Source organism: Hippopotamus amphibius, chromosome 17, assembly GCF_030028045.1.
Source record: "Hippopotamus amphibius kiboko isolate mHipAmp2 chromosome 17, mHipAmp2.hap2, whole genome shotgun sequence".
NCBI classification, from domain to species: domain Eukaryota; kingdom Metazoa; phylum Chordata; class Mammalia; order Artiodactyla; family Hippopotamidae; genus Hippopotamus; species Hippopotamus amphibius.
Window position 1 is genome coordinate 61,263,699 of NC_080202.1, and position 27,731 is coordinate 61,291,429.

Genomic DNA, 27,731 nt, shown 5'->3' on the forward strand with positions numbered 1-27,731 from the left:
CTCTATTGCATTGTACTGATCCACTCATTGACCTAACCCTTAACTAGTTAGAAACTGCAGAATAATGTGGCTACTTTACCCAAGCATTCACAAAATATACGACAAAGCTGGTTCATGGATTTTCTCTAGACCTTCGGCATTTGAATAAATCAATCATGTTTCTTCTAAAAGAGAGGAAAAAGTGATTTTCAAAGATCGGACTTGGGAATCCGAGCCCTTAGTCAAATACAGAACACATATCTCAATAGTAATAAAAATATAACATATGGGTCCTATACAACTTAGTAACTGATTTGCTATCTGAGTAAAAATGTAATTTCTTTGAAAACAGTCAATGCACCTAATGACCTAAAAGGACGTGAACCCTTGTCATATCATGTACTCTATACTGCTGTAATACTGATTTGTAAAATCACTAGCACTGTTAGTCAATGACTTCCCAGGTGTCTTTTAATTGCATATCATGATAACCTCAAGTCATACATTTTTATCCTAATTCATGATGTATAGTTGACCCTTGAACAAAACAGGTTTGACTGCATGGGTCCATTTATGTGCAATTTTTTTCAATAAATATGTGTATTACTGTAAATGTATTTTCTCTTCCTTATGATATTTTAAGAACATTCTTTTCCCTAGCTTACTTTACTGTAAGAATATAGCATATAACACATGTAATATAAAAAATATATGTCGATCGATAGTTCATGTTATCAGTAAGGTTTTCCATGAACACTAGGCTATTAGTAGGTGCGTTCTGGGGGGGAGTCAAAAATTACATGCAGATTTTTGCTGTGCAGGGGGTCCATGCCCCAATCCCTGTGTTTTCCAAGGGTCAGCTATAATTTGTTTTCCTAAAAAGGACTTTGCTTGAAGATACATTCAGAATGACAGTTCTATTGAAATATCTTTAAAGAGCAAAAAGTTACAGTGTTTAAGAGGAATAAACTGTAGAAAAATATCAAGAATATAAGACAGGATGAGTGCTGGGTAACGGACAACATCTTAACAATAAAAACTGAGGATAATGTTCATCTATACCTGGTTTCCAACCAGGTCAAGGACGTCCTCTGGCAGCTAATACGTGTTCAAACCATTCACCAGAACAAGCTTTGAGAGGGCCTCTTTCAAGGGGTTATGCCTATAGATTCCAGTAGACAAGGTATGTCAAGTCTTTACTTTACTCTTTGGTTTTCTACATGCATATGCTCATTTCTCTCTCTCTCTCTCTCTCTCACACACACACACACACATACATACACACACACACACACACACACACACACACACACACACACTGGATTTACTGTTAGCATGCAAAACTTTTGAGTGACCACACACTGGCAATCTAAATAGAGAAGGCAATATTCTCAAAACAAAGTTTACAAAAGGGGGAAGTACACTTAAATAGCATAGATCAGGTGACAGTAGAAAGCTAATAGGGAATTTGAGACTGGAATACCAAATTGTACACTCTAAATATATGCAGTTTATTGTAAAAAATAAACAAATAAAAAGTTTAAAAAAAAAAATTCCCCAACGGCTCACAATGTTTAAGATTCCATTTCTGTTGATGTACTCCTCTTTATTTCAGATACCATATTATACATTTCCACAGAAAAAATGCACATTTACTTCGTCCCAAAGGTTATTTCCATTCAGCATTTTTTTTTTAAAAGAAAGAAAAACAAGGCCCCAAAGAACTTCTTAATGTGATCAAAGTTACAAAGCAAATTACAGGCAGTGAAAGGATACAGGCCAATTTCACTCACCTCCAAAAGGTTTGTGTGCTCTGCCCACTACCTCAGGTAAAATTTATTGAGAATTTATGACTTTTCAGTTCTAAATGCCGCCCATGCACTAATTCATTGGAAACCTACCCACAACTGCAATCAACCAGATCCGCCTTGTAGGTGGCCCAGGGAGGCACAGGGAGAAGAACCTCATCCAAGATCATGTACCCGGCACGTAGCCGAGATGGAAGAAAAACTCAGCAGCTCCCGTAGGAGGAGGCAATTTTGCTGTCTGCAGTTCAGAACAAAGACTCTGAATCCAAACCCTTTAGGTTCCAACCAAGGCACTACCACTTACACCCGAGGGACCACAGAACCACTAATGAACCACTCGGCTCCTACAGAAAACATGCACAAGACCAGTACCCACTCAATAGTGGCGTTGTGGAGTTAATATGAGCAGTGTTTGCAGCAGTGGTCACCCCGTAAGAAGCACTTTGTTTGGGATGAGTTGTTCGCGTTGATGCCGCAGCTGTTGTTATTTGAAGGCCCCGCTGGTGAGTATGTTGACTCCGCCACAGTTGTGGTTCCTAAAAGCAGAGGGCGAGAGCCTTTAGAAATGTCCTTACACACGGACAAAGACCTCCCGATCATACTCAGGGCTATCCCTGCACCCTTGTCACCTCCTCTGTCGAAGATCGATGATTTCCTTCCTTCAAAAAAAAGTCTTATTTAGAGAAATGCTAGATGTTATTTTCTACACCACCCCCAGCCCCTTTGTTTACGGCGTTGTTTTATGCCAGGTTTTCTCGACTTCATTGCTATAGACATTTGGGGCCAGATCATTCTTTATCATGGGGGCCTGTCCTGTGCCTTGTAGGATGTTTACAGCATCCCTGGCCTCTACCCGCTAGACGTCTGTGGCACCAAACCCCTCCCCAGGTGTGACAACCCCAGATGCCTGTAGACATTGATAGAGGCCCCCCTCCACACCACAGACGACGTCCTCTCCTTGTTTGTGGCCCCTTGAATGCATCCAGTAGGGTTTGGGAGGGACGCCCACGGGCATCCTTCACGTTGAGGACACGTCTGACTCACCTGTGTATTTGTCAATAGAGCCCAGCCCAGTGGCAGATAGTAAATATTAAGTACTGGTTAAATCCTAAATATTGGAGTTGTATTCATTATACATCAGAATAAAAGTGTGGCTGTGTTGACCTTGGAATGGAAAGAGCGTATTTATGTACCATACCCAGCTTTTGGATCAGAGGTCAGAGGAAATACATCAATTCCTATTTGCCAGGGAGGCAGACCTCTTTGCTTACCTTTTGGGACTACCATGCGCCCATCCCAGAATTGTGGGAAGCATACACAGAATTTTATTCCTAAACCATCATACCCTGTCCCATGATTAGGAGGAGAAAAGCAGCTGTCCGTTGGAACAGCTGTCAGTCCTTGTGGACAGAATAGCTGAAGGGGATGGAGAGAAGCTGGTTTAGCTATTTGCCACGTGTGCATTTCTATCCTGGAGACCTGAGTTGAGAGCAGTAACGGTGGTAAACTTAACTAGTGCATCATGGCCTTTACAGTCACCCATTTCAGAGCTCATTGGTTGTAGAGAAATTAACTGATGGGAGATGACCAGACTCTACCTTGTAACATCATTACACTTAATAATTACACACACTCTTCCCCTGATTCTTGGAACGCCTGGCTGAATTATCACGAAAAATCGAGCCAGACACTTCTTCCCCTCCTGCTCAAGAGTTGTGTACTATTTTCCACTAGTGAGAAGGTGACTGGGTACAGGATCAATGTTTCAAGGGGCAGGGAGAAGAGGAAGAAGGGCGCCAGATGTGTTATCACGAGTCACACGATGTGAGCTCTGCTCTTTTTCAGCAGTTAAGAAATTAGAACAGATTTTTTTTTTTAATTTTTTTTTGAAAGAAGACAGGCTGAAACATTTGCTGCTTTTGAAAGGTACTGTGGTGCTGTCAAGCTTATGATGTGTCAGGATTCAGTATAGGCATTCTGTTTTTATAATACAGAGATCAGAGAGTCAGGCAGATTTTGGCAAAATAACAACAGGAAGAGTCCCTGTCTCTAGAGAGACCTGCCACACTTCGAAGTAATTTACATCAACAGTGCAATCAGCCCATAACAAAAGCTCCCCGCTTTGCAAAGCTAGTTACTAAAGAACTTGCTCAATCATAAAAATGTTTTGAGGAAAGCAGAACTGAATAGGTTAGGTAAGTGACGATCTGAGATATAAAAACCCACTCTGGAAGAGTCTTGAGATTTGGTTCTCTTTGAGAACAAAGGGGGAAAAAAATCATACTTTCAATTTCCAAGGATCCAATGTGTTGAAAACTTAACACATTATCTCAGTAAAACGTGACTCACCTAGTGCTGGAACTCAAAGAATTACAGAAATGGCTCATAAAGGAGTGTATGTTGAATAAGGAAACACAAAAGCCCAGAGAACTTGCACGTTGAATTTTGATTAGAAACTAGACTCATTTAAATAACCTCCAGTTATCCACCTATTAAAAGTCACTTGTGTGCCCAAGTTCTACCATCTTGTAGGCAAAGTAAATACTTCCACATTTAGTTGTTTTGAGATCAGCATGGCTTTATGGTTTTAGAGTTTTGAATATATCTGAATCCACTTAAAGATTCCAAGTGGACCATCATACTCTCACTGGGCTTCGGTGTTATGGAAAGAAATGAAAAGTGTTGGAAAAGACCAGCCTGAAGGAAAAATCATTTCTTGGCACAGTTTTTTTTCCTTCTATGCATCACATGAATCCCGCCCCCATGTCATGAGACATTCACTATCTTTTCTGTTTTTTCTCTCTTGGCTCCAAGGAAGCCATTCACTGCAGCTCCCCATTCAAGCTCCCCTTTCCAGAGAGCTGTTCACATTCTAACCTACCCGCCCTCTTTTCATCCCTCCCCATCCCAATTAAATCCTATTTTACTATGCTTCCGTCTCCCAAAGCAATGCTACTTAATTTGATAATTCTAACCTGTGCCTCAGTGTTTTCGCATGAAAATAATTAGCAAACATTTATTATGTTCAACTAATCATTTAGTGAGTTGTCTTTTTTTATTGGTATTTACTCTTACTTGAGGACTCCTGGGAACCAGGACCTTTCGTGTTCGCTCTACAGGCTAGTGAATGAGAGGCTGCTTGGTATGAATCCTGGTTTTATCTGTGTTAACCCCATGACTTTGGATGTATCACTGAGTCTCTCTGGACCTCAGTTTTCTCATCAGTGAAATGAGATGACCCTAAGAAACCCCACCTTGCAGGGTTATTTCACTGAGATAGGTCATCTAAGATATTTATAACAGCAAGTGACCATTAATATACACTAAATATACATTATAATTGACATAAGATATACACTAAGCAATATACGTGATAACTAAAAAATGCTAAACACTATATAATCTGAAGAACTAGGTCATGATTGGTCAATTCCATCCCCTATGGCTGACAATTCAGAGATATTTTTGCAAAGGGGAGAGTTTGTTCTCCATTTCATAACATCCTTATGATAACTCTCCCAGCTCTATGTAAGAATGGTCTCAGCTGCAGCCTCAGAAACATATAGCCGTAACAAACTGCGATAAACTTGATTATTTTAACAAACAACCAGACCAGGCTTCAGTGGCTGTCATTCCAAGAGCAGCCATCATATGAGATTGTATGAATAGAGTTTTAAATCATGGTAAAGACAAACACTTAAAGACATAATAGATCGCTTCTGGTAATTTCAGACAGCCATGGGTCGCATTGATTTAGTCAATTTCCTCTCCTCCATTGGAATAGGGGAAGAAAATAGTATCCTTTGCTAGAAATCTCTTAACAACATGTTCCGATACCCTAGTTAGTGAGATATGGGGGGGGGGGGATAAAAGCTATCAAATTTTGAAACAGGACTAAGAATCTCCAGCCTTGATTCCAGAGCAAAAGCAATAATAGCCTAGGACTGATCTGTGTGTCCTCTAGTGGAGCAGCAGTTATATTTAAATTTGCAGTTTAAAATATACAACTTCTGGTCAGTTCTTTAGGCCCTCAACTGTCTGTGTCAAAGGCTAGGTTCTCCAGAAGGTGACGCTGAGACAGAATTTGGGGGGAATGATGTTCGCTAGGGATGCACCTCTTTGCAAGGAGGCAGGAGGCAGGCTTGGGCAGAGGGAGAAGACAGGTGGGCTACGTCCAGATGCAACCTCAGCCAAGCCCGTGGGGAGCTGGCCACTCTGGCCACAACCGATCATTGGATGAATGACCTCCAGGCGTTGCCCGGCCTTGGGCAAGGCAGCTCTCTGCAGCTGCGGCCGGCACTGCAGGAGCACAGGGCCGGAGGGCTTTGCTGATCACAAAATCTTCAGCTTCACAGCAAGTCCTTCCTTGAAAGGCCATCTGGGTGGTGCAATGATGTCTGCCGCAAGCTATCACTTATTTGATTCAAAAGAATCCTTTTTCTTACAAAGGTTTAGCAAGCATTTGCTTTTTCTTGTGAGCCCGCAAGGAAATGAACAAGAGCCTTTAAGCAGTTACTACATTAAGAATTAGAGCATTTGAGGATGTTTGTTTGTTTCTGGCCACGCATGTGGGATCTTAGTTCCCTGACCAGGGATGGAACCTGTGCCCCCTGCAGTAGAAGTGAGGAGTCTTAACCACTGGACCGCCAGGGGAGTCCCTGGGGCATTTTGATTAATCTACACTTTTGCTGATCTCAACAATAGGTCATAATGTTCTTCTAACCATTGACAAAATAAATATTTCTAAAAATAACTTATTATAGAGGTCCACAGCTGTCTTTTAAAAGTTAATGAAGAGAGAGGAAAATACCCTAACTCTTCCACTTGGGAAATGCATGAAACAATTATTCACTTCTACCTGTGATGAACTACCTGAATAAAGCCAGATTAGATTCTTAACCCTAAGTTACCTCTGCTTCCACTTAGATAATCTAAATAGCATCATGACTTACCCAGTTGTTTTACTGTAATAGTCTGTGCTCTGGTTTCTTCATCCATATAAAAATTCAAAATGACACACTAACCTTTTAGTTCCAGGCAAATAGATTCCCCCAAAAAAGAGATATATCAGTCAGGGTAATTACCACCATTTGCTATAACTACAACAAAAACGTAAAATAACTCAATGGAAAGTTCCAGCTCGAATTTAGCTGCTGGGCTTGCACCAATCACCTAGGAATCCTGGCTTTTTTCTGCTGAGGGTGCGAATCCTTTCCAGGGTCTCCTCGCAGTCCTTTCCTGGATCCTCTACCCTCAGCCATACAACTAGCAAACAGAGAGCAAGAAAAGTCACCGTGTGGCCAGATCTAGCCGTGCTGTGCATTTCTTCTTCCCTAGCCTCAAACTTAGCGCAAGAGAGACTGGGAAGTGTAGTCTTCTAGTGTGTACAGAAATATAGAATAAAACGGATAAGCATTTATCTATCGAGTCTCTACTACAGAGGAGTATACAGTCATCACATGTGTCTGACTGTTTACTTATTCCCAGTCTGTCCTAAAACTGTCATTTCAAAATACTACTTGGAAGAGAGTGTTAGGGGGAGGTTAGCTGGATCCAAAAGAGAATTTGGTGTCATGAAAACATAAGTGCTTCAGTATGCATCAGGGCACTGCCTATTTCTAGCGGAACCAGCTAAATTTGGGATTGGCGCTTATTTCAAAAGGAGCGAATCTTAGGGTTTGGCATTGTTGTAGGTGTTGGTAGCTCACGCGGCAACAGTCTTAACATCTTCCTCTTGGTGGATGCCAGGTTAAGAAAGATTTGTACTTAAGGCTAGAAGAGATTGTGATTTTAGTCACTACAGCCTTGATAAAATGGGGGTTCACAGACATCTTTCTCTATTATCCCATTTAATGTTGCTTCTCCAGGCTGCAAGCTCAAAGGAACCCGTGAGTCATCTATTTCCCTCACGCTGTACTCCCCGAGGTGGTGGTACACTGGAGCCCGCCTCCTACCCGCTTGTTGGAGTCTGTTTCTCTGAAGGACCCAACTCTTGTCCCGACTCTATATGCAGGGCTGTCACGTCAGCAGCTTGAAATCAGCCCCAGTGGGAGTATTTGCGCCATAACAACCACCCAACGATAGGGAGGAAGGCTTCCTCCACCCTCCGAGAGATGAGTTACCAGCACACGGCTGACAGTATACTCTATGCAGCTGTGTGATGGTCTCAGGGGAGACTGGGTTGTGCTGTGGTTCCAAACATCCTCCGAGTATTAGTGTCTTAACAAACCAAGTGTATTTTTAGGTCACATTACGTGCACTACATACGATGGCTTTACTCAACGTGGTCTGTCCAGGTGACACTTGGCCTCACTCGGTTGACAGAGGCATCACGTTGACATGACCTTCCATCATCCCTGTCACAATGAGAAGGGAGCTCTTGAAGCCTCCACCCAGAACCGAGTCCTCTCACTTCTCTCAATTGGCCAAAGCAGATCTTGGCTACACCAATCTCAAGAGAGTAAGGAAGTGGAATCACATCATGTTCCTTAAAGGGGGGTGAAAGCCGGTCAGAGAAGGTCATCAAGATGACATGACTATTGGTTGACCTGAGAGGTGGACCCAGGCAATCAGAGGCTTCTCACCCCCACTCCTGTGCTTGGAATGTCCATTCTGCCCACTGTTTCCATAGCGGAGGCTGGAAAGAGTAAGGGGGTGTTGAGACCATCTGGATGGTATACATGACTGAACCCAGTTCAGGCCTCTATGTCAACTTCTAGAACTTGGTGGGTAGGAACAGAGATCTACTCATCCTGCATCACCCAAGACAAACCTTGTATGTAAGTTCCTTCTCTTCTTAAATTTACCACCTACCAATCTGGAGGGGCTGCCTCTTTCTTTGGTCTCTCCCTGCCCTCTGTGCACAGAGTCCACTTGCAAACCAAAAGTGAACTAGAATTATTTCATAGATGTGATTCATGATAATTCCCACAGGGTTTGAGAAGAGCATAGCCTTGATCAGTGTATTATTGTCCTTCAGAGAAACAGACCCAATAAGAGACAGATACATATAAGGAGATTTGTTATAAGAACTGGCCAAGAAATCTCCAACCTGCCATCTGCAAGCTGGAGAACCAGGAAAATCAGTGTTAGAATTCAGGCTGAGGCCAGAGTCCTGAGAAGCGGAAGGCTGCTGGTGTAAGTTCTGGAGTCCAAAGACCTTAGTGTCTGGAGTTCCACCATATGAGGACGGGAGATGAAGACATGCCAGCTCAACAAGAGAAAGCAAGAATTTGCCCTTCCTTTGCCTTTTTTGTTCTGGTTGGGCTCTCAGTGAATTGGATGCTCTCCGCCTCTGCTGGTGAGGGGCGTGTTCTTCACTCAGTTTAATGATTCAATTGTTGATGTCTCCTGAGTGTGTCTATGCAAGGGTTTCAATGTTTTACCAGCTCTCTGGGCATCTCTTAGCCCAGTCAAGTTGACACATGACATTAACCATCACAATCAGATAAACCTAGAGTCAGATGACAGTTTCACCTCTGATCTGCTGTGCAACTTTGGCCAATTCAGCTACCTTCTCTATGCCTCCAAGCCCTTACCTCTAAAATGCACGGTAATCAACTAAATTGGCAGTTACGTTTCCCAATCTTCTCTATGCTTTGGAAAACGGAGAGAAAGGTGGTGTTTATACCGATCACTGGATTGAAGAGCTGCTGCTTGTGGCCAGAGGCAGGTTGCTGGGCCTTCTGGTTCCCTGGAGGCCAGAGACGATTGATATCTAAGTACATGTGTAATCATTCTAGGCCATGGCTAAACTCCTGCACAGAAAGAGCCTGATAGAGCCTAGTTTCCACTACTCTTTTTTTTTTTTTTTAACTGGTTGCCCAATGTTAAATGAATAGATGGATGGACACTACCTAAAGACTATTATTCACCAGTTACAGGTGAAGCAACTTCAGGCCATGAGAGCTAGCCATCACCCCAGTCCCAGATGTGCGAGAGGCATTGTGAGGGGTTGGCTTATGAACCTCAAGGTCAGGTTCAGTGCCTTATGATGATGCTGTAGCCGCCACACTTTCTCATAAAGAGGAAATCTAGTGACTGCATGCGAGAGATCAATGTTCACCACCTGCCTCCTCTAAACAAGAAAGTGCCCTGATGCTCTTGGAGGACATTTGGATTGAATTTTGCTGTAACACAGATTCCTGATGTGTAAAATGAGGGCAGCACCTATATGTGGCCTAAAAATGTGAGGAAATGGCTTTTCCCCTGGTAGATAAGTTTTAAAGAGATGGATTGAGTTCTGGAAGCCCAACCTTTTAGAAGAGTTTAAACCCACTCAAAGGAGACAGTGCATTGTCTTGACTTAGCTCCTGTCACTCCACCTAACTACTTAGAACCTTCTCCAACCCATAAAAAGTTACCGCTGTGATCCTAATTAAAAGGGCCAGATTTATTAGATGGCTATTTTTAACAAAATCCCAGTGGTTTAAATAACCTATAAGCTTGGCTACCAGGAAGTGATCTCGCTGGTTACCCGAGGGAGAATGAGTTGTTATCCCAAGAGGACTTGTATGTTTTCCAGTGCAGTGGGACTTTATTTCTTTCTCTTTCCCTCAAGAAGAAGGGGGAAAAAAAAAAAAAAAAACACCAAGAAACAGAACGAGAAGAATTTTAATATAATTTTACTTGATTAACTTGATTGAAGTAAAGATTAAACCTGTCTCTAAGGTCCCTTAGAATAATTGCGAACCTGGTTCCCTCTCTACTCTGTACCTTAGCACAGCCCCAAATCCCAAGGGTAACAGGAAACGGGGACTAAAGCAAAGTCTCTCTTCAAAGCTGTTAGCACCGTGTCTGCACCATGGGAAAGGAAGCATTTGATAAGGGAATTAGAACAGAAATCTTAATGGATTGGGTGGGAGAAGGAAGTTTCAGTTCTGCCTGGTTACTTCCCAAGGTCCCTGTGAGCTGTGCCAACTTCATTTCATCTGCAGCATCACCTTGTAGGTGGAGAAATATGATTTCACTTCAAAGCAGGCAGGGGGTGACTACACTGGATTTAGATTGCTTGTAAGATGTCACTCAGTCAAATAGAATTATACTCTTTTTTTCTGCATTTTTTCCCCAGAGAGAGAATTCTACTGTCATATATCTTATGAACACCGTAACTTCTGATTCATGAAACATGGGCTTTAACCACCTCCATCAGTGAGTCAAATACATTGAGATATATACCAATGACATTCACAAACAGAAATCAGTATAAAAGGGAAGAGTGATTTCACTCGTACAAGAAATCGTCCAATAGTATACTTCTATTAAGAAGCAAAAGAAAATTTTAAAGTATAGAAAAATGCTAACAACCAAAAAAAAGGAAGCAAAAGAAATAGCCTTTCAGGGTAGCCATGTATGTATTCAAAGCAATCATTCCACTTACAATCTTTAAAACCGCTTCACAAATTAGGGAGTTTTTTGGTATTTCTGCCCAAAGGATGCTCCTGTTTCTTTGATTTGGAAACAGGAGTTGGCTTGAGTATTTGAGTTTCCCAGGGCTGTGGCCCCAGAGCAGAGTGAGCTAGACGTGTCTCAGGTGACACCCTGAGTGTCAAACACAGATACATCTATCTCACAGTGAACTGGACAAACCCTGGGGTCAGTGCCTGGTAAGGATGGGTCAGGACAGAAACAGAGGGTCCCATACAAGAGGCTCCAGGACCTCATAAAAAGGACAAAAACCTCCACGGCAGACAGCAGAAAGAGGTCAAAACCCTGTACCGTCCGCAGCCAGTCACCACCAGTGAGAAAGCAATTCTTGCAGGACTCCTTTCTTTCTTATCCATAAAATGGATTACTGATACCTAGCTCACAGTGCATCTGGGAGCATTAACTGGACTTATGTCACTAAAGCACTCAGTACAGTACCTGACACAGTGACAGTATCGGGACCCAGGCACAGGGTGTTTGGTCGAGTTTGAATTTGGGTCGAATCTCTGAGTATTTTCCGTGACGTCACGTGTGTTCACATTTACGGATTCCTCTGCCTGGAATGACATTTCTGCCCCTACATCTCCCTCCTCTCAATCTGCCAGGAAACTCCAACGCATCCTCGAAGACACACCTGAAACTCTGCTTCCTCTGACATGTCAGGACTTCAGGCTACATTTTTTTGTTAGCACCCTGTTCTTTGTCTGCAGAGAACCATCAGAACTGCAGTAGGTTAGAGATAACCAAATACCTACATACCTGGCTGCAGTTTGCTTCAGTGCCTGCCCTGTAGCATCTGCCGTGGAGCAGAAACTCAAATGGGGGGGGGGGGGTGTGTTTCATGGGAATAGCCAATAACTGCTCAGTAAACACTTGTTATTTTGAGGCAACAGAGAAGTTACCTGCAAACACTCTGAAGCCGTAATACCTGGGTTCCCATTCCAAATGAGCCACATCTTAGCGCTATAATTTCAAGCAATCCTTTAACCAGGTAATGCTGCTAACAGAACTGAAAATCTGATCCTACCTAGGAGTTGTGAATTTTCTCCGCAGGACGTTGACTCTGTAATTTCACTCGAATGTGTTGATGAATAAGCGAACCCCCCATGAAGTGACCCCGCAGGTGCTGAGCTTTTCTCTACCTCCCCCTGCAGAGTTCCAGTGAGGACTGCACGAGGCAGTGTCCGACAACCTGCTTAGAAGTTATTAAAAACAAAGCTCAGCTACTGCAGGGCCATCGTCTCTAGCAGCGCCCGAAATCATCTCTCATCTCCGTGTTTACCGTTGGTTCAGCCTTAATGACAGTTTCAGACTCTGTTGTTTAAACAGCCATTCTCAGACTTGCAGGGGAGCAGGTGGAATCAGTAATTGCTTAATCGTATGTGTAGAATAAGGCTTGGCAGTTTCAATAAGAGTCACCATGATAAAATCGTGGAGAAAGAGAAGTCCCCCTGGATAGATCTAAAAGTCTGTGACAGTGTCAACAATTACCCAGCTGTGTGGGCCCTGGGGTGCCACGCCGTGTCTGTAACACGGCGGGAAGAGGCCCTGACTTTAGGAATATGTGACCTGTTTTGGATCGGAACTGGATTCTCTGTTGTGACCTAGTGTCTCCTGGGATGCCCTGCTTGCTAAAGACACACAACATGCTGCTCGCATAGATACAGATGATCCTAGCTCAGGGTACATATGTCACTTGAGTCACTTCTCTAAAATAAGGCTGATGACTCTGTAGGCGACTAATTACATTCTCAGTCATGAACTCCCCGCGGGCCACAGCATGAAAATGTGAAATAGTGACCGCGGAAAGAACGAAAATCTTTGACAGTGAACCAGTTTTATCCGTGATGCCAACTCACTTCTCAGCGGCATGTGATAACCAGTACATCCCTCTGCCTCACGTATGCAAACACGATGCGTTTTACTGTCACCCTCCATGCCCGAGCAAAGGGGAATCGTAAAGAAACCTCGTGCTGCAAGCTCAAGCACTCTGCACAGGGTCAGCAAACTTCTTCTGTGAAGTGCTAGAGAATGGATATTTCAGGTTTTGCAGGCCACAGTGTCTTTGTTGCAACTACTCAACTCTGCCACTGTAGTGCAAAAGAAGTCATAGACAACATGTAAACCAATGGCTATAGCTTCTTTCCAATAAAACGTTACAAAAACAGGAGGTAGGCCAGATTTGGCCTGGGGACTGAGTGGCCGATTCTGATCTATGTTACTCTTGTGAATATTAGCATTTTACATAGCATATAATTTTTATAATTGTGGATATCCAGGGGTACACAATGCTTCGGGATATAACATTTTTGAGTGGACTGGGAGGTTTTTAAATAAAACAAGAGCAGGCCCAAATTTCAGCATCAAAAGCATATTTCCTAGCCAATTTCTTTTACTCAAAAGTAGCACTTCTTTACCGAAACGTGTGTCCTGATTTTCATTTTATAACTGATCATGGAGTGGCATATTGAACTTGATGAACTTGTTTGAAAGGGACATCAAGGAGAGATTTTTAAATGTTTGCTGTTCAGCTGAATAGGTCATTCACTGTAGATAATTAACCAAGTAAAAATCTCTGTCCTTGTTTGCCTTCGCTTTTATTGTTTGCCTTCTAAATAAGCAACTTGTCAATTAGTTCAGAAGATTTAAATCTGAATCATCATTTAAAGTCTTTAACAATTTTATCAGCATCTCACTTCTAAGGGCAGGCAAACACCATTGCCACCCTAGCCACCTGAGACAGACGATTCCCTTCCTGCCATCTTCCTCCATTAGAAACCTCCTTTTTGTAAAGTTATTCAGTGATCATTACTGAAAGGAAAGGGCTGATTTAGAGTCACTAACCCAAAGCACTAGAAATGGTCTAAAATATCAACCGGCGCCTTCAACTTGCTACGTGAAGAACTGTGATGTTGATAGTGATGCAGATGAAAAGTACATCTGTTTTTATGCTTTGTTCTCGTTCTCACGTTTGTCGCTCTCTGCTTTGAGGGAACTAGAAATTTAAACGGCAGCCATGTGAAGGAACAAGGAAAGGGAGTTAAACAGAAAGAAGGAACTGCAAAGGGGTTGGGTCCAAGGAATGCCTGGCACCAAAGGTCCTTAGGACACATTGTTAGCATCATTCCTAATACGATTCAATCCTATAAGTGTCCACGGCAAGAATGGGAACTGGAGAATGCTCGTAGGGAGGTGAAATCTCTCTCTTTTGTAGACAGGTCAGGCATGAAGCGGGTTGGCCCTTTTCCATTATTTCAGGGAATCTAGTGCATGATCTTAATTCTGCTTGAGCTGTAACCTGATACACAAGACTGGGGAGGCGGGTTCTCTGACGCTGCCTGAGATCAGAGCAGCTGCAGCTTTAGACTAACACCTGACTCTGATTAAGCACTTCGGTGCCCTTTAAGCTGCCGTCAGTAGAAAGGATCTACACCAGGAGCTGAACCCCCAGGTATCACGTCCTAAGACGTCGGTAGTCCTTTCCCCGTTCTCCAAGAACCTGGGTCCGAAACCCAACTTAAGGCTGTACCTGGTTAACTTCACGGTAGCTCTATAAGCGATTTTATAGAACTTAGAAAAGAACCGCAAAAACAATCCGCCTTTCCAGGACTAAAACCAAACATCTGAAGGTAGCCAATTCATTGATGTCTACTAAAGGGGAGTGGGCAGGAGAAACAGACAAGGACCTTAAGATAGAAGGCTCCCCCTCCCTTCTCCTTTATCAACCCTTCCGCGGTTAACAGTGAGAACATGAACTTCCTAGAAAAGAGAGACCTGGGTGTGCTTCAGGGCTCTGACCTCCTCCTGGCACATGGCCCTTGGAAGGCCGGTCACATTTCTCAGTTAAGTATGTGAGCGGCTACTGCAGCTGACCTAATACTCTCTGTGTGGTGGCTCATCCGGTATCTATAGCAGCCTGTTCTGTTTCTTGGTTTTCACACACAGTGGCAGGAGAAATTAGTGGGGTCAGTTAAAATTTTCAACTACTATCGGTTTGCCAGGTGATCACGACATACACGCATCGGCCGTCACAGGCAGCTACACAACCAGGAAGTTACAGGTGAGCATCAGGGGGAACTGCTGGGTGAGACGATCTCAAAGTTTGATTAAAAAAATAATAAATCAGAGCGTTTTCTGTGCATTGAATTCCACTCACGGTATTAAAGCCATTTCAGCAAATATGTGGATTTAGTTCTGTCGAACTCTGGTCATTCACCCTTCAAACACTCCTTACCTAACTGCCACGAAAATCTAATTTTCCTCACCCACCAGGTCCCTTTTCATCCAGCCGGGGAAACTCACATGGACAGGAAGAGGGGTTCTTGCCCCTGACTGAGGAATTTAGGTAACAGGAAGAAGAAGAGACGTCTCCATGGCAAATCCTGTGTAGAGAAAGAGAGAGATCATTCTCCAGATTTTCCAAGCAAAGTGGGTTGTGTCACATTCTAAGGCCAATGACTTGGACCAAGTGCAAAATGAAACATATAAAACTGCAGAGATATACCTCCCGTGCTGATCCTTTAACTGGAAGCATCACGAAGATGACCATTATTAAGAACAACTTACTTGGTTATCTCCCTTTTTAGACTAACGTGGTCTATGACGCCACCAGGGTCTCCTTTAAAAGAGCCCCGGGCACTGCACCTGGCATCACCTGTACCTCACTCCACTCTTGCTTGACTGCAGACAGGCGTTATCCCCCAGCAGACGGAAGACTTGTCTGACGTCAGAGTCTCTATGAATGCGTCTCTGGTACACGCAGATGTATTTTAAAAACCAAGATGATCACCGATGATATACCATGAGTCTGTCTGTTCTCTGGAATAATGAGAACTACAAACTATAAGCAGGAATGGCTGTCTGGAGAATTTCCTGATCTAACTTGGATGTGCTGAAACCTACAAACTAGCATCACTCTTAATGTAAGGGACATATTTAAATGGATCAGTATTTTCCTCGGGCTAGAGCACCTTTGTAGGATCCCACCCTCCACCAGATATTCAGAAAAAACTTTAGTTTCTTCCCCATGTTGGTTAAATATTCTGATTTTTGTGCCCACTCAATTCGTTTTATATGATCCCTACTTAAGTGGTTTACCTCCTTTGTAATAGGTAATGAATAGCATATATATTTAACTGGCCCCATAGATTTTCATGTCAACAGAATGTATTATCCCTCATGAATTCAACACCTTGATTTTGAAGACCATAGTATAATCGGGTTTAACGTTACTAGGAAAAATAGTTTTCTGCAAGAGTTAGTTAAAATCAGGTTGTATTTAGACTCTACTTATACACAGCTGTGTCGATTTTCAATCCACATTAAAATAGGAAGAGTTCAACACTGTTCCGTTTCCTCCTCCTGCCTCAGGTGGACCTTTCCCACCCAGAAAATACACACACACAAGCACGCACATCACCACCCCCCCCACACACCCAACACACTTACACATATTGTTTCTGTTGCTTTGAACAGAGCCCTCCACAGGTTCAAACCTACTCCATATGCAGGTTAACAAGGCCCTACATAGTCAGGAGACCCTGAGAATAATCAGGTAATGGATTAACCTGACTCTACTGCCTCGAGACCCTCATCATAGATATATTTCAGTGAAACGCAGCTAAGCTTTAGGACCACAGAGAATCTCATTCTTCGCTACGGCACGTACTGTATAAAGCAGACTGGACGATTGCAGGTTTGCAGTCCGGGGAGTGACGGCAACGGCTTCCCAAATGAAGGCTTCATGGCCGTTCTTTTCATCCTCAGATTTATTCACTGTGTTGCCACTGGAGTGGCCTTTATAAATGCAGGATTCGATTAATGAGATTCCTTGCTTACAAACGCCTTCTAGTTCTTAGTTACGTTCCAAGTAAAATACCAAATCCTAAAACAGGGAAACCAAGGCATTTTTGCAAACGGATTCTGCTCTCCCTTTAGGCTTGTGCCGTATGACAAAGCCTGCTCATCCTCTTATCCTGTGTCTCTCGTGGACAGTGACACCAGATCATTTGCAAGCAATTCAAGCATGCCATTTTAGGAACCCTTGCCTTGTATGTTGAGGACTGCCTGTATGTCTTGCTCTGTGGTGGACCAGGGCTAAATAAACCAGAAAATGTGAGAAGGGATACATGATCCTTTTGGAGACTGGGATGAGGTCCTCAAGCTTCTGTGGGAAATTTTGACATGGCCCCAAGCACAGATTTTTGGATTCTTAATTTTTCAGAATTCTACCTGGGTGTGTGTAGAAGAGTTTCCCTCAATACACTCCTGGGATTCATACCACTGCTCTCACCACCACCCAAGGGGGAGGGAAAGATGGACACAAGGGATGGGAGAGGCTCAGAGACGGAGCGCAAAGGCACCACTTGAATTCATCTGACATGGTTACCATGGTTTCTAAAGGACATCAGTTAATTCAAAAGATGGTCTGTTCATCTCCAAGAATCACTTGCATCTAGAATCATCTGCCCCCCAAGTTCTTTAGGTTTTTCCTGAAAGTCATAGATTCTAGAATGAAGGGTATTTGTCCTACAGTATGATCTATTATCTCTCGACCCAAACAGTAACGTTACTGAGTCCTCTCAGATTTCAATACCACACATGCACAATATTTAATATCATGAAAGTCTTATATGATAAACTTTGTGAAAAGAATGGGTGCCTTCTTAGAAGCTAACCCAGTTCAAATAGGATTTTTGAAAAATACTTTTCTTATTTGTGATTTACGAAAGTAATATATTTTAATAAAATTTCAAACCATCCAGAAAGAAAGTAACTTAAAATTATCTAAAACGGGAATGGGGTTAAAGACAGTGAAAATATAAATATATCTTATGTACATCACTGTAATAAAAGGATTTTTGCGCTTTGATGGGGACATAATGATGACCCCTGCTTTAATTTGAGTACAGGGAGTCATGTATAATTATAATTGGGTTTTCCCATCTGAGTATTATGTGGGGATGCTGCCAGAGTGCTGTGAGGATCACGGAGCTGCCCTTTCTGGGGGAAAAGAGGGGAGATAGAGTGGGCTACAGAAAAGAGTAACTGTTAATCTGCAACTTGAAGACTATTTAGAAATGTATCGACAATCTGGGGAGCAGGACGGACGTTCCACGCAAAGGAAACATTCCTGTACAAAGGCCCTAATGTACGAAGGAGTCACATTTTAATGGAAAAAGACGGTTTAGCATAAATTGAACGTTGAGCCCCATCAAGGTCCGGGTGATGTTTCTGGCTGACCAACTTTATAAGTGGTCTGGGTTTCAGAGGAATCCAGCGAAACATACAATAGTGAATCTTATAAAAGTCAACTGTATTATCCAAGACAGTTTACAGTATAAAATCTCACTGTAGTAGACTGAAAAACAGCCCCTCGGAGCATCCACATTCTAATCCCAGGAATGTGTGACTATGTCACCTGACCCAGTAAAAAAAGACTTTGCAGATGTGATTAAATTAAGGGTGTGGGCTCTTGAAATGACCCTGGGCTACCTGGATAGGCCCAGTGCAATCACAAGAGGACCATATCCTTATTTTATGAGAATACGGGGGAGGCAGGAAGGTCAACAGCAGAGAGGAGATGTGAAGATGGTAGCAGAGCTCGTCCCAGAGTGCTTCGAAGCGGGTATAAACCAACGAAGGTAGGGAACCAGATTCTCCCCTGAGATCTCCGGAAGAAATGCAGCTCCACGACATTTGCTCTTAACCCAAAAGATCCATTTTAGACTCCTGAACTCCAGAACCGTGAGATAATACATTCTGTTGTTTTTAAGCCATTAAGTTTATGGCAGTTTGTGACAGCAATAGGAAATTAACACAGGCGTTCTCCCGGATATCATTGTGGTTCTCCATTTTGTGTATTTTGCTGTTGCTTTTGCCATCGCTGTTTTTCTTAGAATAATGCAAAGACCAGAAAGCACACGTTATCGATGTCTTTTTCCCTTGGGTTTTCACTTTGGTGAAGTGAGATACGTCTATTAAAAAAATACCCCCAAGAAATGTTAGTGATCAGTAATCAAGATCTTTGAACAGAAGCAAGAACCATTTAGGCTATAGAGCCCTAAGCAGCTTTCACTAGTAACATTATGATGGTTAGCACAACTGTGAAGGGATTAATACAGTGTAGGTAGACGTTGTCAAAACAAAGCGATTGAAGCATACACAGACTAGCAACGACTTCCTAATTCCTCATGCAGAAATCCCTTTGGGGAATTGCCTGTGCGTGGTCTCTCGAGATTAATGGCCCCTACATTTTAATTCTTTGCTCCTTGCTGGTATATTTTTCAAGATGACAGGGAGTCAGTACTCTTAGAAACAATAACGTGCTCAAATGTGCAAAATATATTTGACTTAAGTGCAGGAGAAAAGTAGAAATATCTAGTTATCATAGCAAGATTACACTGAAAATGACTACGTACATCATGACCAAAGTACCAGAAGATTGTAGGATCAAAGCTTAACCAAGCATTGAAATTTGTTCCTCAAACAGTCCAGACTGTGTCCATTTAGTGATCTTCTACAAGTACCCTGGCCAGTGGTGTGGTTTGCTCAGCTGAAATTTGTTTGGACAAGTAATCAAAAAGCTCTAGAATGATTGGATGCTCCTTTCAGAGTAGAGTAATCTAGACTTCTTCAAGCTGGTCCATGTGTTTGGATTCCTCCCAGATCAAGGGCTCAGCCATGAGTATTCCCTAAAAGGCTGAGACCCCCTGTGCTTTGCAGCCTCCTGGAACTTTTTTTTGCTCTGCATTCAAAATTCACTATTTTAAACCCACCGTTCACCCACAGGTTGCAATTCAATTTTTGTTTTAGCCAACCGTAAGTTTTAGGTGCCATTCTGGGATTTCACTAACTTCTCAGCTTACCTGGTTGATTTAGATTTAACCTGCCTTTCAGTTCACCCATACTCTTGGGCCATAAGTTAACTTGCCCTTTGCTCCCTATTTCTCAGCCATGGTCAGCCATTCCCACTCTAGCTTTTGGAACACAAAAGCAGGCCAAGCTCTCAGCCCACCGTTGCTCTAGGGAAGAGGTCAAACCCCAGTTACACGACTGTCTTTAGTTAAAAAAAAAAAATTGATGGTATCTACTGGTGATGTAAGTGAAAGATGAGTAATTTTTCTCAAAATTCAGCATAGCTAGATGAGAGTGATTCTAAGACTAGGTACCTGGAAAGGAAGGGAAAACTGGGTGGGGCAAAGATTCAGGGAGGCTAACTTGGGTCTAAAGCGTGACCCCACAAAAACAGCGGGACGCTCTAAGGTGTGGTGTGTCTAAACAAGAAACGTGGAGGCCCCTGGCCTGGTACAGGTTGGTGTGTGATGTCACATCTGATTAGTGGGACATTAAAAGTGACATTCTAGTCTGGTGGTTAGAACCCAACTCAGAAGTACAGCATCTCACGTCCCAGTCACCAGGTGTCATCAGTAAGGTCCCAGTAGTTCCAGAGGGTATCTGGCTGGGGTACGAAGGCAGAAATCTAGTCAAATCACCAAGTCATGATGGCAGGCTAGGCCTTGGTGGTGATTCAGCGTGCAGGAAGATGCCCACGGCCCACGTTGGGGTGTCCTAATATCAGAGATAGAGTCATCTGACTCTAAATCCCTCCAGCTGGAAAGATCAAGCTACTGCTGGACCCTTCCTCTGAGGGACACAGCTTGGCAATTGCAGGAGACGTAACCTGCAGATGAGGCACCAGGGATTTCAGCTCATCGGATGCACAGTCAACACGTTCAGTTAGGTCCTGGCAGAACACACAGATGAAGTCCAATGGCCTGAAGCTAAATGACTAATGAATAGTCATGGGGGAGACCTGAAAGGACACCTTGCCCCACTTTGAAAAAATTAACATCTTCTACTTCCTCGTACATGGCAGGTCTCTGGTTTGGGACACTTTGTAACCAGGATTGGGGATGGTCCGAGAATCAAGGCTGACAACTTCACGCATCTGAGTAGGGCACAATGCCCATGAAAGGTTGCCTATTTCTTGAACCTTCCAAAAGACCCTAAAAGGGAGCCCTAGAATGTCATTACCCTTGAGGGAACTGGCGAAGGTCCAGGGGAAGAGGGGACCCCCTCCTGGGGGAAGATACCCTGAAGAAATCAACTATAAATAAGTTATGACGCTGACCTGATGGAGTTTTGCCAATTATAGGTGGGGTTTCTTTCTCGGGAACTGTTTCATTTTCTATTAGAATAGAAATAAAGAGGGCGGAAGGTGGGACGAAGAGGAAGAGGAGGATCTAGGTTTAGATGTTTGTGTTGTTGAAGTCAGGAGCAGCGAGTCGAGACAGGAGGGAGGATTGAAACGGCAGGCTCAGGAATCCACCTGGAGGCAAAGGTCTAGAGTGGTAGTTATTAGCATCGGTGCTGAGTGCCAGCTTTCTCAGGACGCGACACTAGACTGTCTGGATCACAGAGTCCTAGAGGTCTGCGTTTTTGTTAAGCACGGCAAACCTCCTTCCTATACAGCGAGGTTTCAGGTGTCTTGGCCTGCTGAAAAGGGGGTAGAAAAGGGAACGGAGGGTATGAGGTTGGCAGGGAGCAGGGAGCATGAGAATTTGCGAGAAGGATTGGAGATTCAGGGTCTTTTTTAAGCTTACCGTTCCGTAAGTGATACAGTCGATGGCTTAGGGAGAATGAGGTGGGATGAAGCATAGTGAATTTCAAGTCACAAGCCCTGGGCTCAAGGCCTGCCTTGCCATTTATCGGCTGCGTGGTTTTGGCGAGACACCTGTCACGTATCAAAGATGATTTTAAGGATCAAGTGAACGTATCATACAAGGGGTTTATGGGTCAAAAATATGTAAAGTGACAGTCATGATTTTCCCTGTAATGTCATATTTCTAAATACTTTTTTTTAGTGCAACAGATATAATCCTATAGAAGTATATTTGACCAAAGAGTCACATGTGAATTAGGAGAAATTTCATATGGTTGAGAACTATAGAATTTACAATGCTTTCTATCTATGTGTCTCTGCATAATTAAGGCAACGGCTAGACCAGGGATGACTGGAGAGACTCAGGGCATTGTGTGCTACACACTTTAAAGACTGACATAGAACATCCCCTTCTCAGCAGCTCAGGTAGGCGACCCCCATGACTTCTGAAGCACCATCCAAGAGCTGATGGGCAGCGTGCCCGAGAGTCTCTCTAAATAATTGAGTGTCTGTGGTTCAGCCCCAGGAAACACGGTTCTGTTCTTCAGAAGGGTGGATTCGCCAACTCTTATTATACACCCAAGAGTCACAAGATTCACTTAACAAGATTCCCCTTTATGGAAAGGCAAAGCATATTCTAGTCATTATTAGTAGATATGTGTTCAAATACTACCTGTAACAGGTGTTGCAACTCCGTACTGCGTGCACTCGGATTTTTTTTTAGTCTTTTAGCTCCTTATCTAATATTCCCAATTGTGGACATTTTTTTGGCAAGACCTTCAGCCCACTACTGTACATCCTGCCTCTACACTGCCTTCTGACAGACTGGGGTTGACCCACTTGGAACTTTGCCAAATTCTTTTTAGCATGCTTGAGGAAAATATAAGGAAAAGGCAGAAACTCATAGGTCTACAGGAGAGAGAACAGAATTCAGTAGCTGCTATCAGAGATAACATATCTTTGGATAAATCATAATAGTGATATCATCATTTAGGCTTTACATGCTTCAGTTAGAGAAACTGATTTATATACATTTCACTTATACACTTCAGTAATTGTACAAGATAAAAAAAATGAAATTGAAGCCAGTACAGAAAGGTACAGTGTAAGATGCTCAAAATCCCACAGCAGTAGACAGTCGGGATTTCAGCTCAGAGAGTCTAAGTCCAAAATAAGTCTTTAGTCATTGCTCTACTGCTGTTAATTGCTTGTAATGACTTAGAATTTCTCCAAAAGCCAAATGTTACTCCTCTCTGTTGGTATAATTTGGCAATTAGACAGCTGGTTCAAGGAGATGATTAGTGTGGTTAATCCAATAATTAAATTGTGGGCTTTCCAGGCTCAGCAGTCATCGGTGGTATGAAACAGGATTTTTTTTTGAAAGTGCGTGTGAACTGTAGCTCTAGTTTGCCTGGCCTGACTGGTGAGAGACATACAGAGGAAAGAAAGAATTTTAGTTGTAGGAGTAAACCACTGTTAACCACCAAGAAAATACTGTTGAAATTATGTTTGCCCAAGGAATACATGCCAAATATGAAAGAAGTGATGGACCTGTGTAATCGCATGAGGGCAGGAGGTGTAATTAACCCATCTCATTTTGAGTGGGAGGAGAAAGCATCTTTGGTCTTAGTTAAGACATAAACATAATCGTAACCATGACGTTGAAAAGAACTCCACCCTTAAGCCACTGGTGTTTGGGAATGTCATTCTTCTAATCTTTGGGGAAGTCAGTTTTACCCAAAGTCTTGCAGTAGCAGCTGCTTGCATGATTGAGGGCTTTCTTCAGGGCAGGTGTTGTGCTCAATACTTTACCTGCATTACCTTGTTTTAACCTCATGACAGACCTGTTGGGATCATTTCACAGATTGGGAAATGGAAGAGAGGTTAAGTGACGTGTCCAACTTTACATTTCTAATAAGTGGCAGGGCCGGGATTGAATTCCAGACCACCTGATGTGTCTGTACTTAATGAGATGATGCCTCAGCTTACATTATAGGGCGAAGATGTTGACTGGGAGTCAAAGGATGTAGGCTTTGGTCTCAAAGCCACCCACCATTGGTCATCTGCCACCCACCATTCAGGAAATGCCATACAAGTTCCTTGCCTGTCATGTCAAAATGCAGACAACCACTGCCCTGCTTCTCTCACATTTTGTTTTCATTGAATGAAAAAGTTTCCTACGTGAAGGGTCTGATCAATACCGACAGACTCTCAAAAATATTTTTCAACTGAAACCAAATCGAATGAATTTTTTGGTCTTCCCCCATGATCAGACTAGAATTGCATTTTATGGAAAATAGCATGGCTTTGGTAAATAAAGATGTGTTGGGAAGAACATTCCAGAAAAGATGAATGATGTGAGCAAAGGTGCAGAATGATGTTGAAGCCCCTCCCCAAGAATATTGAAAAAGGACAGAATTCAATGTGTACGCTTACGCTTGATAAATGTCCGGCAAAGCTGCTTAGATTTCTCCTGCAAGCAAAATAAAAACAGAGGATTTTTTTTTTTAACGTGGCGATTGTGTTCTGTGTGAGTGTCTATTTTTGGTAGCAACGCCTAGAATCAAGTAAGGGGGGTGGGGTGGGGAAGGTCAAGTTAGGACCAATAATCGCAACGCTGTATTAGTTGAGGTCTGAAGTGACAAGCTAGAGACATGTCAACGAAAGAGACTGGGCAGATGGAAGGGAGGGTATGAGGTCTGTATGCAGATTCTAGAGGCTGAGCAGCTATTGGAAGGAAGAAAGACGACTTGAGTATTTTGATTCTGAGCACCTAGAAGAAAGGCTAAGTGGGGAAATCCAGATTAGAAACCCGCATGAGGAGGAAAGATGCTGCTGGGAAGTTGTGGTGGAGGTGGCAGACGGGCAGCTGAGTGTGGAGATCCAAAGCAGTGGGAGAGCACGTGGGTCCCAGAGGAAAGAACGTGAAGCTGTCCAGGCTTTGGTTCACTGGACAGGGAAGCCCTGAGAACCGCTGAGATTCAGAGCCAATCCCAAGAATGATGTGACAAGGGGTTCAGTTCCACGTGTCCCTGTATCTGGGGGATTGGAGAAGGAATGTTCGCCAGGAAGCAAAAATGGGTCCTCGTGAAAAAGATTAACCTAAAATGATAGAATGGTACACACAGGCACCTGTGTACGTAGACACATATATACACGTGTGTATGTCTGTGTCTATGAATAACCAGATTCCAAAGTGAGGGATTTGAAGGAAAACATGATCAGATATCAACGAGGCTTTTGTACTTTTATGGCCTTTGCTAATACCATTTTTGCGTTTCTTAAAATCTGAACGGGCTACTTCCTTTAGGTATACAGATTGTTAGAAATGTCTTCCATGCCCAAGTGCACTTGTTTTATCCCTATTTTGGTGCCGTTCATTACATAAGTTCCCTCATCGCCATCTCATTTTGCTTCCAGAAACATATTCTCAAGTGCCTGGCTACGTAATAAATACTCTCTGTGGATGCTACCCAACTCTTGGTTCTGTGCAGAATTGCTGAGCTGTAATGCGCTACCGACTAATATTTCTAAAGCCTCTTGGAATCATACCAGCATTAACCATTTATAAAGTACCAACTGCTACTCAATATGTAGAAATGCGATTGCACTTCACTGCTTGCCAAAACAACAGGCCTTTCTGAGATCATTTTTCTTTTTTTGGTTTCCGGGAGAATACGCTATTGAGATCCGTGGTCACTTGCCAAGTGCAAGCTAGCAGTAGTTGTTTCTTCCTGAATGATTTTATTATATTGAGGATTTGCCTTGGAACAGAATGTTCTACAGAAACTAATACGTGAATAAATACATATTTTTATTTGGTGACCTTTTACCCCATTCCACCTTCCTGTGTTTATGTAAAGTTTACTAACTCCAAATGAGGGAATTTAAAATGTCTTCAAAAAGTCAGACAGTGAATCTCTTGTGCATTGGGAAGATGCAAAATGATATCTGAGTGATAGGTCAAATCCACTTTTAAAAAAATTTAAACTAGCATTGAAGGTAGATAATGTCATGGTTAAACATGGTCTACCACTGGTCACAGAATGATACATACTAGTTTGTAATGACTCAGGCTATTTCTACTTTATGTAAAAGGTGGGATTCAGCATGCTATAGACAGAGTCATCAGATAAGGTCAGCTGAACATCAGAGTTCTTTACTAGCTTTGATATAAATAGTCCCACTCTACTGTGTCCTTGAATAGATCTAATATTCATCTGTGCCGGAAGAAAGTGTTTCAGAACAATGTTTTCACTAGGTCTTCAACAGAAGAAACATATCTAAACTCAAAGTTGTCAATTCGATCTCATCATCTCAAGAATCGTTATAAACATTGAGCAAAGAAGCAAACTCAATCACATTAATCATACTGGGGAAAAGCCAACAATTGATTAGGATAATATTCTACAGCAAAGGTCCAGAGATGTGACCTTGACAATATATTTGTTCAATAGTAGCTATTCGTCAATTGATACACGCACATATTTTGTGTTTACGGTGTCAAATACGGCACTGGTTTCTAGGAATACAAAGTAACTCTGACATGCTTCATATTTTATGTAGGTAAGAAGGAATAAAGGAAGGCTTCCTGTAAAAGAATTTCAGTGGGGTTTCGACAGATACTTAGAAGCTTTCCTGGTGAGAAACAGGAAGAAATAACACTGTAGAAAAACAAAACTTGTGTAAAGCTTTAAAAATTGTTTTTCATTGTTTTACATTTTTAGAGTCCCACAACAGTAGGGAGAATTAGGTGGGAGTAGCAAAAGGAAAAGCTAAGAAGGGTGGTTCTAATATTTTAATAGATTATTCAGGGTGAGATAAAGTAATTGCCCCAGTCATAAATCATGTGAACATGAAGGACATTTAAACACAGTTTCCTGGACAAGAAATGTCTGTCATGCAATGAGTACTTTATTTCTTTGCTACGGCTGCAATGCCTGATGTTAATACATGCTGCTACAGCCAACATTTCTCCCAAGCCAATAAGCTCAACCTTGAAGTTCAGCTCAAGATCACGACACCTGTTACTTAAGTCAGTGCAAGCATAGTCAAGTTCATGGCATTTGCCTAAGGAAAAATCTGTAGCAGAAGGCATCTCAGATTATTCTCCCAATTACAAAATAATTCTTTATAAACTTGACTAATTAAGACCTCAAATTAAGAGCCTGAAGACTCCCCTATGTTCACAGCAGCACTATTCACAACAGCCAAGACATGGAAACAACCTAAATGTCCATGGACAGATGAATAGATAAAGAAGATGTGTTTATATATATATATACATATATATGTATATGTATATATATATATAGTGAAATATTATTCAGCCATAAAAAAGAATTAAATAAAGCCATTTGCAGCAACATGGATGAACCTAAAGATTATCATAATAAGCAAAGTAAGTCAGAAAGAGAAACCACATGATATCACTTACACATGGAATCTAAAATACAACACAAATGAACATATCTACGAAATAGACTCACAGGCATGAAGTCTGTGACCTGTGGTTTCCAAGGGGGAGGGGAGGCAGGGGTGGGGGATTGAAGGATGGGGAGTTTGGGGTTAGCAGAGGCAAACTATTACTATAGGATGGATAAACAACAAGGACCTCCTATAGAGCACAGGGAACTATATTCGATATCCTGTGATACACCACCATGGAAAAGAATATAGAAAGTGTATATACATATATACCTATAACTGAGCCACTCTGCTGTACAGAAGAAATTACCACGACATTGTAAATCAACCATACTTCACTAAACTTTTTAAGAAGGGGCCTGAAGACTCTCTTGGACCAATGGCTCAGCAACCTGCCCAAGTATCTTCTCCATCACTAAGAGCACTAA

At 42.5% G+C, this 27,731-nt stretch overlaps 1 long non-coding RNA gene across 1 annotated transcript in view; it reads right to left on the reverse strand.

Annotated features, from left to right (window-relative positions):
* Positions 1-1,559: 1,559 nt before the first annotated feature.
* The window catches only part of LOC130840747 (uncharacterized), a 35,950-nt gene continuing 9,778 nt past the window's right edge, over positions 1,560-27,731 (reverse strand). Inside the window, exons 2-3 of the long non-coding RNA XR_009050053.1 lie at positions 15,516-15,595; positions 1,560-2,323 (exon numbers count right to left, since the gene is read on the reverse strand). This is a non-coding gene — a long non-coding RNA (uncharacterized LOC130840747). The remainder of the gene's footprint in view (positions 2,324-15,515; positions 15,596-27,731) is intronic.